At 47.8% G+C, this 14,724-nt stretch overlaps 1 protein-coding gene across 6 annotated transcripts in view; it reads left to right on the top strand.

The window, feature by feature from the left end:
• Positions 1-14,724, top strand: part of ATP2B3 (ATPase plasma membrane Ca2+ transporting 3) — a 131,822-nt gene that overhangs the window by 42,644 nt on the left and 74,454 nt on the right. The gene's annotated exons all lie outside the window — the stretch shown is intronic.

The raw sequence follows: 14,724 nt of genomic DNA, 5'->3' as shown, positions 1-14,724 counted from the left end.
ATGGCCCGCAGAACTTTTAGGGAGCACCAGACTGCAGGCCCCGTTGCCACCAGTGGATCTACATGCCCATTTAGGGCACTTGGTTTTCGTTTTGGCGTCGGCTTTTCAAGAGAAAACTGCTGCTCACTGCAATTTCTTGCCTATTTCCCTACGAATGGTAGCCCAAATGTAGGTCTTAGAGGCTTGGAGGCCATTTCAGCCCAGGGAAAGGCAGGTGGAGAGCTAAGTTAATAGTTCAAATCTTTCAGGTGAATTTTTATTTTTTTTTGGTCAGGGGCGCTTAAATTATTCACATAATCACCTCACACTTTGCTCTATTTTGTACCCATAGGCCCAGATTTACATAGTAGATACCTACTTCCCCGACTGGAAGAAGGGAGAAGGTGGGGAGTGTTTCTAACAAAGCGGTAGGCCCGATTAGCCCCTCAGGTGTCAGAGACTCTCAGATCTGCCAACCAGCTTAGGTTAGTAGCTCATTAACTCCCAGGAAAGCCCTCAGACACGAAACCCGGAGAAGATTTGCAAAACAGTGGAGAGGTAGGTGGGGGGTATTATTTTATTCGGTGAGGACCCCACAACATCCAAAATGTGCTCATTTCTTCTGCCGGCGAGGTAGGAATCTTGAGGCAAGAATATCACTGTCATTCTCTGGAGTATTTCTCGGCGGAGTTCAGAGGGCAGGAAAGAACAGAGTAGAAGGAAGCAGAAGAACGGTGGAGAATGAGTCAGTTGTGTTTCCACCTGCTGCCCTGCAAGTCAGATCTCGTGATGGCAAATGGAACAGCCAATCTGTTGGTTGCAATTCCCAGTTGGTCTACCTCATTCTACTTCTTCCTGCCCCATGGCAGCCTCCGCAGCCTCTGGCCCCCTTCCTCCCAGTCACCAGATGGTCGCAGCACCTCCTCATTGCAGCTTGTGAATGGCGCAACATTAACGCCCAACAGTGTTGTTTCTTTGTAAGGCAATTTTTTTCCATAAAATATTCATGTTCTTTATAAATGATTAACTCCCAGGCACCACGGTTTCCTTTTTCAATGAGAAGACAGGGGTGACAGATGGGAAGTTATTTTCACTTGAAAGCCCAGCTCCTTGATGGTGGACCAGCTAGCGTCTTGTAGCAGTCACTCATTTCCCCCGTGGGGCTTGATCCCTTCTCTCCCCTCTTCGATGAGATGATCTACTGGGATTTATTTCGCAACGCAAACTCACCGGAGAGGTCCCCCCGTCTCTGGGAGACCCTGGGTTTCCTGTATTTCCACACGCCAAGGAGCTAGGACTATGGAAACTGTGTTTGGACTGAAAGTGGAGGAAAAACAGCTTTCAGGAGATTGTCCCCCACAAACTGATCAGCCTTCCTGAAGTTGAGAGGCAGGAGGGCAGTGCTGGCACTGTGGAGGTGGAGATGGGATAGTTGGGGGTGAGAGTCTCGGCTAATAGGAAGTTCAAACGCTTAGTAAAGTGCTTTCCACACAGTAAATGCTCAATAAATACAATTGAATGAAATTCCATAATGAATTTCCCATGGTAAACAATAGTAGTTCCACCACAAAGACTTCAGGACCTAGAAACCTGTGTGAAGGAATGATTTTGGAGCTAGTTGTTCACACATCACCACTTGCACATTCTCTTCCCTGCCAGCCATGTTCCTGCTGAGGCAGTGGATGTAACCAACAAGAAGGCGGGCATGGGAGCAGTAGCGTGGCCTAATGGATAGACCATGGGCCTGGGAGTCAGAAAGACCTGGGTTCTAATCCCAGCTCTTCCACTTGTCTGCTGTGGGACCTGGAGCAAGTCACTTAACTTCTCTGTGCCTCAGTTACCTCATTGGGACTAAGACTGTGAGCCCTATGTGGGACATAAACTGTGTCCAGCCTGATTACTCTGTATCTACTCCAGCACTTAGGACAGTGCCTGACACTTAACAAATGCCATAAAAATAATGGCCAAAGTCCCGTAAGAATTTTACATACAAACCCCATTTACACCCAAGAGGTCAGAGCACATCCCAAGCGCTGGGCCACCAGCAGATGATTACTGCCTCCGTAGCAGCTCCTATCTTCACCACCCACTTACGCGGGCCGTCTTCTGGATTCAGGCCAAAACTGTCCACTACTTGAGATGCCCGAGGTGGTTCTTCAGACAGAAACTTTTAGGACTGACGGCCTAGCTCCAACAGTCCCCCACTTCCGTCCATCTCACCTCCCCCCATCCCCTAACTCTCAAGTCTAACGAGCCTGTTAAGACCTAATTTCCATGGGAACTGGTTAGCGCAGCAATCTTCCCAAACTAGCACTGGGAGATTCAGGAGTACCATGGAGGCCAAGAAACAGCTCCAAATATTCCAGAAGGAATTACCCAGTTCCTGGGGCTCCTAGTCTCCCAGCATGGGTGCCCATCACATCTCCCTGCATCTTAGGTTCAGGCTGGAACTCTAGTAGCGGCTCTGAAGGTGTTAGTCTTCTAGGGCACTCGCCTTTCAAGTGCAAGCTAAAGGATTTGTGAGGGTCTCATCTTAGCTAGGAGCCACCTGTCCCATCTCTCTGAGCCTGCAAGAGTCAGTTTGGGCCCCAGTCATCTCTTCTTCAAGGCCTAAGTCCCAGGAGCTGTTTTGAGCTCATCTTGGCTCAGGGATTGAATGATTTTTGCTGATTTCCCCAAGCATAAAAGGGGGTGGCGCTGGAAACAGAAGGTCTGCTCTTTGAACAGCCATCCCAACCAGTGGTCTATCTCTTCCACCGTGTTCTTTTTTCCTTCTCATTGTTATCCTTTCTACCCTGGACCTCCCCGGCACTCTCTTAAGTACACCCAAGCAGTGCCAACAACATCCAGTGAGTGTGTGGCAGTAGGATTCCGCTGAATGCTTAGGTTTGAGCAAGAGACAAGATGTTTACAGGCAAAACGGAGGGACACGGAGAGGAGGAGAGAGTGGGAGGGGGTGATTCATTATTTATGACGTTCTCTTCCTTTCTGCTGCTGCTTTTGCAGCACAAGCCAAGAGCATAGAAGCTGAAATAATATTCCCTGGGCACAGCAACAAAGCCATGATTCGGAAGGTGGGAGAGGGAAAGGTTCTTTTTCAGCAGGAGCCTGCAACAAAATATGAGAAGGATCCGAGTTGTGAAATAATGGACTGGCATGAAAGAAAGGCTTGCTCTTTGTTAAGTGGAATTCCAGTCACCCGGGTTCTCACTACCAGCCCCTTTCGTTGGCATCAGAGCAATGGGCTTAGAATACAAGGAAGCCTGAGTGTCAGCACTGGGAAAAAAACAACCTTGTAGTGCCTTACAGGTACTTCACGCTAGCTCCCTCTGGTCTGATGCCAAATTGCTCCCAGCAATTCACCCTCTAGTATTTGTCTCGTCTGGTTTGAAGCATCTTAGCTGAACTTACACTCCTTCCCCTGAGAAATGATATAGGAGTGCTTAGTGACACAGTTTCTTCCGATTCTCAAACTAAATTTTTCTTGTCTCTTCCATGGGTCTGCTCTCGAATTACTGATAACTATATGGTTCCCTTCCTAGGAAAATTAAAGCATAGCAGATAGTAAAAAATATAGTGAAGGAATGAAATATGCTAGAACATAATAATATAGCAGGGTTTGGAACCTTTTGTGGTAATAATAAAATATTAATGATGGCATTTGTTAAGCGCTTACTATCTGCCAAGCACTTTTCTAAGCACTGGGGTAGCTTAGGTAATCGGGGTGCTCCAGGTGGGGCTCACAGTCTTAAACCCCATTTAACAGATGAGGTAACTGAGGCACAGAGAAGTTAATGGCTTGCCCAAAGTCACACAGGTGATAAGTGGAGGATCTGGGTTTAGAAGCCAAGACCTCTAACTCCCAAGCCCGGGCTCTTTCTGCTAAGCCACACTGCTGTTAAGTGTTACTTGCCTCCCTCAATTTTTCCTCCTTTGATCTTTTCTCAGGAGTTTTTGTTCTTTCTGGAAGCCCACTCGATGCTGCATTCTAAAGTCAGTTTTGCAAGAATTGTTTGAAGAGGAATAGTTTCTTTGTTTACTGATATGATTCACCTTGACATGAAGCTGAAACTAGTAATAGCCAGTTCAATAATAATAATAACGTTGGTATTTGTTAAGTGCTTACTATGTGCTGAGCACTGTTCTAAGCACTGGGGGAGATACAGGGTAATCAGGTTGTCCCACGTGAGGCTCACAGTCTTCATCACCATTTTACAGATGAGGGAACTGAGGCACAGAGAAATGAAGTGACTTGCCCAAAGTCGCACAGCTGACAAGTGGCAGAGTCAGGATTAGAACCCGTGACCTCTGACTCCTAAGCCTGGGCTCTTTCCACTGAGCCACGCTTGCCATATTGTTCTGCAAGCTGCAGGAATAATGCCTAGTTGCTACTTTCTGCATCTGATTTCATGACATCTCAAGGCCTTTTATGAATTCCATCTCTTCACTCACACCAGCCTTGGAAAACATGGGGATGACAAGAAGCCAGCACCATTTCCCTTCCAATATCATCCAGTAGTCCCTACATCTAGAATGAATCTCTCCATTTAGTCCACAGCCCTAACCACTGTGCTACTGTACCCTATATACTAAGTATTCAATAACTGCCCTCCCTGACATAATCCCTGGGCCTCTTTCTATATTAGATTTTCTTTCTTCTTTCCCACTGAAATTCTAGCAGGATTTTCAAATACTTATAATAATAATTATTATTTTGGAATAAAGTGCTTACTCTTTGCCAAACGCTGCCCTGGGAGCCGGGATAGGTATACGATTATCAGATCGGACATGGTCCCTGTCCCACAAGTGGTAGGGAGAGCAGGGAGCATCCCTTTTTTACATACGAGAAAGCAGAGACCCAGAAAGGTTAGTCGACTTGACCAAGTTCACGCAGCAGGCCAGTGGCAGAGTTGGAAGCAGAACCCAGGTCTCCTGACTCCAAGACCTGAGCTCTTTCCATTAGGTCACAGTGCCTCCAAGATATGTTTTCCCAAAAGCTGTAATTTCCCAAACAGAATTAAATGTTACTCTTTTCTGTGCTTATTGCCGACTTTCAAACATGGACCGGGAGTGTCTACTTGCTCCGTCGTACTCTTCCAACAGATAGCATAGTGCTCTGCTCACGACGGCTGCTCAAGAAATACCAATCATTGAGCGAATGGTTGACGCCCAGGGTCCTTCTCCTCCAAAAGCAGCTGTAGTGTATCTCCCTTTAGCGGGACATGCACATGGGCACCTTGGGATCCTTGGCTTTTGCAAACAAAGCAGAGCCTGGCTCCTCTCCCACCAGTCAGTCCTTTATCCAAAACCACTGTTCTGCCATGGGAAGCAGCACGGCCTAGTGGAAAGAGCATGGGCCTGGGAGTCAGATGACTTGGGTTCTAATCCTGGTCCCACCACGTACCTGAGGTGTGACCTTGGGCAAGTCACCTCACTTCTCTGTGCCTCAGTTCCCTCATCTGCAAAATAATAATGTTGGTATTTGTTAAGCGCTTACTACGTGCAGAGCACTGTTCTAAGCACTGGGGTAGATACAGGGTAATCAGGTTGTCCCACGTGAGGCTCACAGTTAATCCTCATTTTACAGATGAGGTAACTGAGGCCCAGAGAAGTTAAGTGACTTGCCCTCACACAGCTGACAAGTGGCAGAGCTGGGATTCGAACCCATGACCTCTGACTCCCGAGCCCGGGCTCTTTCTACTGAGCCACGCTACTTCTCAAAATGGGGATTCAGTACCTGCTGTCACTCCTACTTAGACTGTGAACCCCATGTGGGGCCTGATTATCTAATATCTACTATGGTGCTTGGCGGACAGTAAGCACTTAACAAATACTATTATTATTGATATGCTTATTTATATTGTTGCTCTCCTGCCTGCTTCCCACATCTGCACTAAGGCACTCATGAAGTCAGAGAACAGGTTTCCATTTTGTGAGGAATGCTTCACTAATTCTGTATAAGACACATCGAATATAGCCAAACCCTGAATTACACAGACTTCTCCAGAAGAAGATATACGACCAAGTGTGCCATATATATTTTATTTTCTTTCAGTTACCTAATGCTTCTTGGTGCTCAGGAGTCTGTGTTTCCTCTGATGGGTACAGACTTTCTTTCTCAATACTTCCTCGGCATTCACTTTAGGTTTGTGGGCTCTGAGCCTTTCTTGTTATAGCTGGTATTTTTCCAATTTGACCTGATTTTTTTTCATGTCCATAAAGGGTTCAGCATGTACATAAGCAATTTTCCTTAATATGCTATGCTAGGTAGCAAACAAATGCACTGATTAACATGTATCTCCGTTTCCTAAGTATTGGCTCCCTACCTGGTTGTTGCGGGCTGCCCACTGGGGTCCTTTATGACTTCATGAGTCTGTCGGTCCCCATCTCCCTCCTGCTTTTCCCTCATATGGTGGGATGGGTTGAAGGGCCAGGATGATGCCTCTGCCCCTGGGCCACCTTTGTCTCTTCAAATTGGCTTCCTCCCCTGTGCCCTTTCCGGGCCTGGCAATCTCAATCAGGGGCCCGGCCTAGGATGGCACGGGGAGAGGCCATAGAGCAGTAGCCATAGGCTTCTCTACACAGAAGTAGGACTCTCTCTTCCCTGGGAAAGGGCGCAGAAGTCATTCGTTCCTTCATTCAATCGTATTTATTGAGCACTTACTGGGTGCAGAGCACTGTACTAAGTGCTTGGAAAGTACAATTCAACAACAGAGACAATCCCTACCCAACACAATCTAGGAGGGGGAGACAGACAATGAAACAAAACAAATAGGCAGGCATCAATAGCATCAAAAGAGACAAATAGAATTATAGATATATACACATCATTAATAAAACAAATAGAATAATAAATCTGTACAAATATACACAAGTGCTGTGGGGCAGGGAAGGAGGTAGAGCAGAAGGAGGGAGCAGGGCGATGGGGAGGGGAGGAGGAGCAGAGGGAAAGGGAGGGCTCAGTCTGGGAAGGCCTCCTGGAAGAGGTGAGCTCTCAGTAGGGCTTTGAAGGGGGGAAGAGAGCTAGTTTGGCAGATGTGAGGAGGGAGGGCATTTCGGGCCAGAGGTAGGACGCGGGCTAGGGGTCGACGGCGGAACAGACGAGAACGAGGCCCAGTGAGGAGGTTAGCGGCAGAGGAGTGGAGTGTGCAGGCTGGGCTGGAGATGGAGAGAAGGGTCTCTACCGGTTGATCATAAACTCCATTTTACAGATGAGGAAACTGAGGTACAGAGATGTTAAGTGACTCGTTGTGGGACCCCGGGCAAGTCACTTAACCTCTCTTTGTCTCAATCCCCTCATCTGTAAAATGGGGATTAAGACAATGAGCCCCATGTGGGTGATGAACGGTGTCCAACCTGATTCCTTTGTATCTACCCCAGTGCTTACTACAGTGCCTGGCACATAGTAAGCACTAAAACAAATACCATTAAAAAAAAAGACTTCCAGGGAGCACCAGCCTAGCTGAGGGTAAAAGACAGGGTGGGCTGGTAGGAGGTGCCCTTCACTGGGCTGCACTCAGCATGGGGGCCGCTAGTGCCCTCCTGGAACAAAAGGCCAAATTGAACCGGATCGGTGAATGAACCGAAGGCTCTGCCCATGCTAGGGAGGAGTCTGGGAGTGCATAAACCAGTTGGTTTGGTGACTCGAGGGAATCGATTAATCACATTTATTGAGCTCTTACTGTTTGTAGACCTGTACTAAGCGCTTGGGAGAGTACGGTATAACAGAGTCGGTAGGCATGTTCCCTGCCCAAAGAGGTTACCCTCTCCCTGTCCTCCCTCCCAGCAGTTCCCAGTGTCCTCGAGCCCAGGGACGGGACCGGTGAGGTAGGGACAGAGTGGAGGCCGGAAGCTGCACTAGCTCGGAATTCTCCAAGCTGCCTCTGCCCGGACTAGGTCTTTCCATAGGCAAAATTTGTCTGTGTGGGTGTGGGTGTGAGAGAGAGAGAGAGAGAATGTTCTTGTGAGCATGTGCATCTATGTGGACATGTGTAGGTGCCTGTATGCATGTAAGTATGTGCCTATGTGCATTTGTGTGTGTGTATGCATGTGTCTGAGGACAGGGGCCACTTCCAGACAACCACAAGCATGGCTCCTAGGTGAAGAGACCACCAACCTGGCTTCCCTGCTTCCCGATATAATCGTGGGCAAAGGGAAAGGTTGACAGGGCCTCTGCTTCCGGAAGGGGAGGAGGGCAGGGGGGCCAGTCTCTGCTGGCGCTCTGGGGGACCAGGCTCTTAAATCAGAAATCACAGTAGAGGCCAAGTAAAAAAATCTACTCCCAGGCACTTATTTCTCCTCAGAAAGGAACAATGGAATAATAACTCCTTCTGAACGTCAGCTGCCAAAGACCCACTGCTAATTTCTTGCCCTCTCTCACTAGCAACCAAACTGGCTTTCTCCATTTTTTTCTTCCATCCTTAACACTGTGGTGCTAAATGCCCTCCAAGATCTCTTTAACCCTCTTTATGGTAGCTGACTCATTCTTGCTCTTTGATGCCCCTTTCTTTTCTCCAGAGAGCCCACCTGGTCTCACGGCTAAAGACGACACCTGGAATTGCAGAGAGTCCCTGATTTCAGGGTTGCTCAGAGGCTCTAAAAGGCCCTGAGGCCAAAGAGGGCAGGCACCGCTCCCCCCCATTCGTTTGGGGGAAGAGGCCTAGGCCAAGAGGTTGGGGACCTGCCCACCCACCAACAGCAGTGGTAGAAACTAGATCCCAGCTCTCCCAAGCCCCCTGAGCATTCTTCCGCCAGACCATCACTTCTGATTCTGCCGCTTCCTCTCCTCTTGCTGATGCAGAAATATGGCCTCTCATTCTCTGCTTTGTCTGACACCGGGTTAGTCCCTTGAGTATTTGTCCCTCAACCACCCAAAATGCTGCAGCTGCCAAGTCCGTCCAGATGGCCCTGCGGTCCACCCTCCCGTCCTTCCCTGACTGTCTTGCCAAGTCTGTTCTTAATAGCCCCAGCATCTGGGTCTCAACCCCCGGTACCATCTTTGTCAGTATTTGCTGTCCCTGTTTTGTACAGAGCTCTGTACTTTCGTGAGCCACTGACTTTAGGAACTGCTCTAAGGTTGAATCAACTTTTGGCTGTTTTCTTGATTGATGGCTATAATCAGCAGCCCTTTGCTTGCACGCTTTTTATCCTGATTTGACATCTCCCTATCCAAGGGTTAGTGCCAGCTACTGCGCTGTCCTGCTTCTGTATTTCTGATAGGAACATCGAGGTCTGTCTGGTTTAGGGAGGGAAAGCAGAGGTTTTCCCTTGTTCTGCCACCTTACCTTTCCCCTCGCTACCCCTGTGTCCCCTCCCCATCCCTTTCCCAACCTGTAAACACCCTGGAAAGTCCGATTCCCTAAAAATAATAATAATAGTATTTATTAAGCACTTACTGTGTGTCAAGCGCTGACATAGAATCAGATAATCAGATCAGACACATTCCTTGTCCCACATGGGGCTCACAGTCTAAGGAGCAAAAGAGAATGGACATTTAATCCCTGTTTTACAGATGAGTTCACTGAGGCAGAGAGAAGTTAAATGACTTGCCCCAACATCACCCAGCTGGCAGGGAGTAGAGCCAGAATTAGAACCCGGGTTTCATCGATTCCCAGTTCTGGGCTTATTCCACCGGACCATGCTGCTCCTCTAATTTGATCCCCCAGGGTCAAATTGTTTGGGAATCTTTCACGCCGTCTTTTGTGAGTCCAGACAAGATTGACCTATGACTTCGGGGCCTGTTTGATTTTTGACAGTCACATCCACTCACGTCGCTCCGTCCTTTGGCTGCTCAGCCAAAATATTGTTGGCAGTTGGATACTAAGTGGCTTCTAAGTGTTAGGCTCCACACAATACCCTTAGTCAACGTGGTAGGCCTGCTCCCTCTGTGCTTCCATTCTAAGGCAGCATTATAGACAATCCTCTACTTTCAAAATATGTTTTTAAACAAGGGTTATTTTGGTTCGCTTGGCTCTTCCTGCACTTTCTCTTTATTTGGAAAACAGGCACGCCCGGCACCGGAGCAGCTTCGAGAGGGGTGTAGGGCTGTAGGCAGGAGGAGAGTGGCAGTTTCAGGAATGTCGTCAGGGGAACGGGGTCCATAACTAGTGCCATTTACCCCAGAATTGCCTGCAGTAAGTCCCAGTGGCAGACCAACTGCAGATGGGGAAGCAGGATCTCACCCGCTGTCACCACCCCTCCACCATAAGTTTTTCTGCAGAAGTCAGAACGTAGCTGTGGCCCCAGCCATGACGGACACGGTCTCCTCTCTGCCCCTACCTCCCTCACCTCCCCTTCCCTCCGGCCCCAGTTGGCCTGGGAGAGGATTAAGGCTCGGCAGACGTTCCCCACCTAAGTCAAGGCTTGGAACGGTGTTGAACGAAAGGAAAGAGGTGACTGGACACCGGGAAGAGAGGAAATTGTTCTCTCTTGGACAGCATAGAAGAAGCTTGAACCCTGAGAGAAGGGAACAGAAGCAGCAAAGAGCAGATTCGTTTGCATGGAATAAAGACAGCAGGCTAGAGGATGGGGGAGACATGGAAGCACATTAGCAGAGAAAGAGGAAGGATGGAAAAATTTTCATATCGGGAGAAAGGTGTTTGGCTTCTCTTATGGCAGGCAAGATTTTAGGGATGAGAATTTCTAGGATTAATAAATCAAATGACATCCTTATAGGAACAGAAGCTTTTAAAATGGAAGGAATGAGAGAATGAGGTTAATCTCATTAAGATTGCACGGTACTTGTTCGAAACTGGATGCCTACAAATGCTGTGCGGTGCTGTCTTTCAGTTAGATGCACTGAAAGCAGATGAAATTTTACTCTGGAGGATAACCTGAAGTCAGAGAAATTCATTAAAAGGTTTCTTTCCCCCAGCTGCCAATTATTCCTGAAAGCCAGCATATGTTTGGGACTGATTTGTTGTTTGTATTTAAAAGGAAGAATGACATATTATATTAAAAGCGGAAAGCGGTAGAAGGGGGATCGTTAAGACTGCTCTTTGGGGACATCAAACTGTCAAGAAAGGCGGGGACAACCCTCGGAAGCGGCTTGCAACTCACCCCAGCCCTAGCAGCAGCGTAGACCCTTTGATGTCTCCAGGGAATGTGGCCCTGTGAGATATTGCTCCGGTGGGCCATCAGTTAGGGCCGAGGGCACGGGGGGTCAGCTTGCTGTCGTGCAACAGGGCAGGGTATCCTGATTCCAGCCCTGTCCCCAACTTGAAAGTGATGCCTGCATAAAGGAACTCCCCCTGGACTGTGAGAAGAAAAAGTAGGAACCCAACTCTGTCAGCGATGCTTTCAGAATTAAGTTGGCAGTGGGCTGTGTTCTGGGGGTTTGAGTTATTTCCCTTCTTGCTAGAGGGGGATTTGAGAAGAACGCTCGGAGGATGATGCCCGGTCTGTTTTCCACAACAAAGTCAAAGATCTTGGGGTAAAAGTGTAGATTTGTCTTTCAGTCCGATGATGAGGTCGCTGAGGGTTGAGCTGTACCTACTTTCTAAGCATGATTGGGTTCCATGTCAGAAGGCTCAGGTGTGGAGAAACTATGAATGGGGTCGGGCCTATCACCCTTTGGAAGTGCTGCTGCAGAATACCATGCAATGTAGGCTCCTAGACCTGGAAGAGGATCTGAGGAATTAATAATAATAATAATGTTGGTATTTGTTAAGCGCTTAATATATGCAGAGCACTGTTCTAAGCGCTGGGGGAGATCCAGGGTAATCAGGTTGTCCCATGTGAAGCTCACAGTTAATCTCCATTTTGCAGATGCAGTAACTGAGGCCCAGAGAAGTTAAGTGATCTGCCCACAATCACACAGCTGACAAGTGGCAGAGCCGGCATTCGAACCCATGACCTCTGACTCCCAAACCCGGGCTCCTTCCACTGAGCCATGCTGCTTCACCCCCTGCCTTAAGGCAAGATCACACCTCAACCCAAGTAGACGTAAGAAGATCTCAAGCGTGGCTTAGTGGGTAGAGCGTGGGCCTAGGACTCAGAAGGACCTGGGTTCTAATCCTGGCTCCACCACATGTATGCTATGTGAACTTGGGCTTTTAGACTGTGAGAGCATTGTTGGGCAGAGACCGTCTCTATCTGTTACCAAATTGTACATTCCAAGCGCTTAATACAGGGCTCGGCACACGGTAAGCGCTCAATAAATATGATTGAATGGATGAATGAACTAAATTTCTCTGGGCCTCAGTCACCTCATCTATAAAATGGGGATTAAGAATGTGAGCCCCATGTGGGACAGGGACTGTGTCTAACCTGATTAACCTGTGCCTACCTCACTGCTTAGAACAGTGCTTGGCACATAGTAAGTGCTTAACAAGTACCATAATTATTACTATTGCCATCTCCTCAGAAAAGAATATTCCACTCCCTCCCAGTCACCAATCTCAATGTTTTGAACAGGTTTCATTGTCGGGAAGTATTTCTTGAGGTCTAAACTTCATTCCCGCCGGTTGCAGTTCAAATATGTAATCCCGTTGTTGGGCAGGGATTGTCTCTATCTGCTGCCGAACTGTACATTCCAAGCGCTTAGGACAGTGTTCTGCACACAGTAAGCTCTCAATAAATGTGATCGAATGAATATCTAATCCTCTAATTCTGTTCTCCCTGGATGGCACTTATTGAGAGCTTAGTGAGAGTGAAACACTGTCCCCAGTGCTTGAAAGAGGACAAATGAAGCGAGATAGCCCTTCCCTGCCCTCAAGGAGCTTGCCATCTCTAAAAACAGGTCATCCCTGTTGTTTAATCACTTGAAAACTGTTCTTTAGTAGCCACAACACCCTAACTTTCCTATCAAAGGGATAACTCAATCTTTCCTTTTCACAAACCGGCCCCCAACCATCAGTTAGTTGAAACCAGAAACTTCACAATTAGGGATGTTTCACACTTATCTTGCTCTCTGATTTGGGAGAGAGTCGCCCTTCTTTTACTAATATTCATTTAGGAAGCTTCCTAGCACCCCAGTGAGCGAGGTAAGTATTGTTCTTATTTGGCAAGCAGGTGGAATGAGTTGTCCACACTCGCACTGTGGTTGCACACAGGACAGAATCCTCTTCCTGGAGAAGGTCCTATGCTCTCATGGGGCCAGGTGGTCTTGAAACCATCTAGGCCCTGGCATTTCTTATCACCTCCCAAACTTTCCATTTCCCATCCAGTCTGGGAAGCAGCCTGACCTACTAGAAAAAGCATGGGCCTGAGAGTCAGAACACCTGGGTTCTACTTCTGACTTTCACAGTTTGCCTGCTGTGTGACCTTGGGCAAGTCACTTAGTTTCTCTATGCCTCAGTTTCTTCCTCTTGTAAAAGGGAGATTCAATAGCCGCACTCCCTCCTACTTAAGCTGTGGGCCCCCTGTTGGCAGGGACTGTGTCGGACCTAATTATCTTGTATCTACCCCAGTGCTTTGCACATAGTAAATGCTTAACAAATACTATTACTGTTAGGTCTGGTTCCCCAACCCAACCCCCAGTAGAATGGTTGGTTACTCCAGAACCCCATTATTCTGAGACATTACAGAAAATTTTAGATGAACTAGCTAAACCACCCCCAAGGCCAGGGGCGATTAATGCGACAGCACGGACTCTGTAGGGTAGAGAGTTATCTGATCCATCCCTCCCATGCCCTACACAGTATGCCAGCCTGAAACCAAATGGAAAGACCAAGATTCAGATGTCCTCCTCTTTTAAGTGACAGGAAATCATCTGTCTGTACCTGGAAGTTGAAAATGACCGACAGAGTTAGGTATTCAGTCCTTGAAGTTAGCGATTTTCCTATTTTGCCAATCCGGGCCACATTCAGTAACATGGCTAACTTGGTATTTTTATCCTGATGTATGTCGAGCCTGAATAATGTTTTGGATCCATTCCATGGCAGGTTTACTCACTTTCTGTTGTTCAATCTCTAACCTCCCGGCAACATCTCCACCACAACTCCAAAAATCATCCCCACTTCATCTCCCATGGAGCACTGCAATCTGAATTGCAATCTGGCCACAAACCCACTTCGTTTCATTCATCCCCATTTCACTTCTTTCCTAGTGGCTGTCAACCATGCTTCCAGAACCAAGATCAATGTGCACGGCATGTGCTCTGGACCCCCCATCTGTCGCCCTGGAGGCGAGCCTTTCCCCCGGACCCTCTCTATCTTGGTGACGGAGCATCTTCATTCCAAAAGGGGAAAACTTGGGACCAGCATTTCCAAGAATGGAAATGAATCACTTCCAAAGGAGAGGAAACCAAACACTCTGTGTGGAGCGATTTCACTGTTTTCCTTCTCCTTATCCCACCACTTCCAAATATGGAGGTTTTCTTAAAATCCTCATTTCCCATGCACATTGAGGAGATTGTGCCTGTTTTCGCATGCAGTGACTTTCAACCAGTATGCCAGCAAGAGAATGGGGTGAGGGTGAGGTTAGATTCTATGAGAGTAGAAAGAGCCAACAAAACAGTAGAGGGCCATCTGGTCTGAGGAAGAGAAGAGGTCATAGTCATGGAACTTCAGACCAAAAGAAAAGCCTCATTAACACCACCCCCATGCCTGCTCCCCTTACCACCTGCCCCTGCTCTAAGTTGCCTCTCTGCTGCAGTTCATTAGCAATGATGCCAGAGAATGAAATAGGGTTTTCTTTCTCTTTCTTTCTCTGCGGGGAAGCATACATGCAGCATAGAAGGGGTGTTGACCCCAATGTTCCTGATTATGTTTAAGCCGCTATAGTCCTGGTTTAAAAAAAAGGGCC

The sequence above is a fragment of the Ornithorhynchus anatinus genome, chromosome 6 (genome assembly GCF_004115215.2).
Source record: "Ornithorhynchus anatinus isolate Pmale09 chromosome 6, mOrnAna1.pri.v4, whole genome shotgun sequence".
NCBI classification, from domain to species: domain Eukaryota; kingdom Metazoa; phylum Chordata; class Mammalia; order Monotremata; family Ornithorhynchidae; genus Ornithorhynchus; species Ornithorhynchus anatinus.
This window is presented reverse-complemented; position numbering and strand designations above follow the sequence as displayed.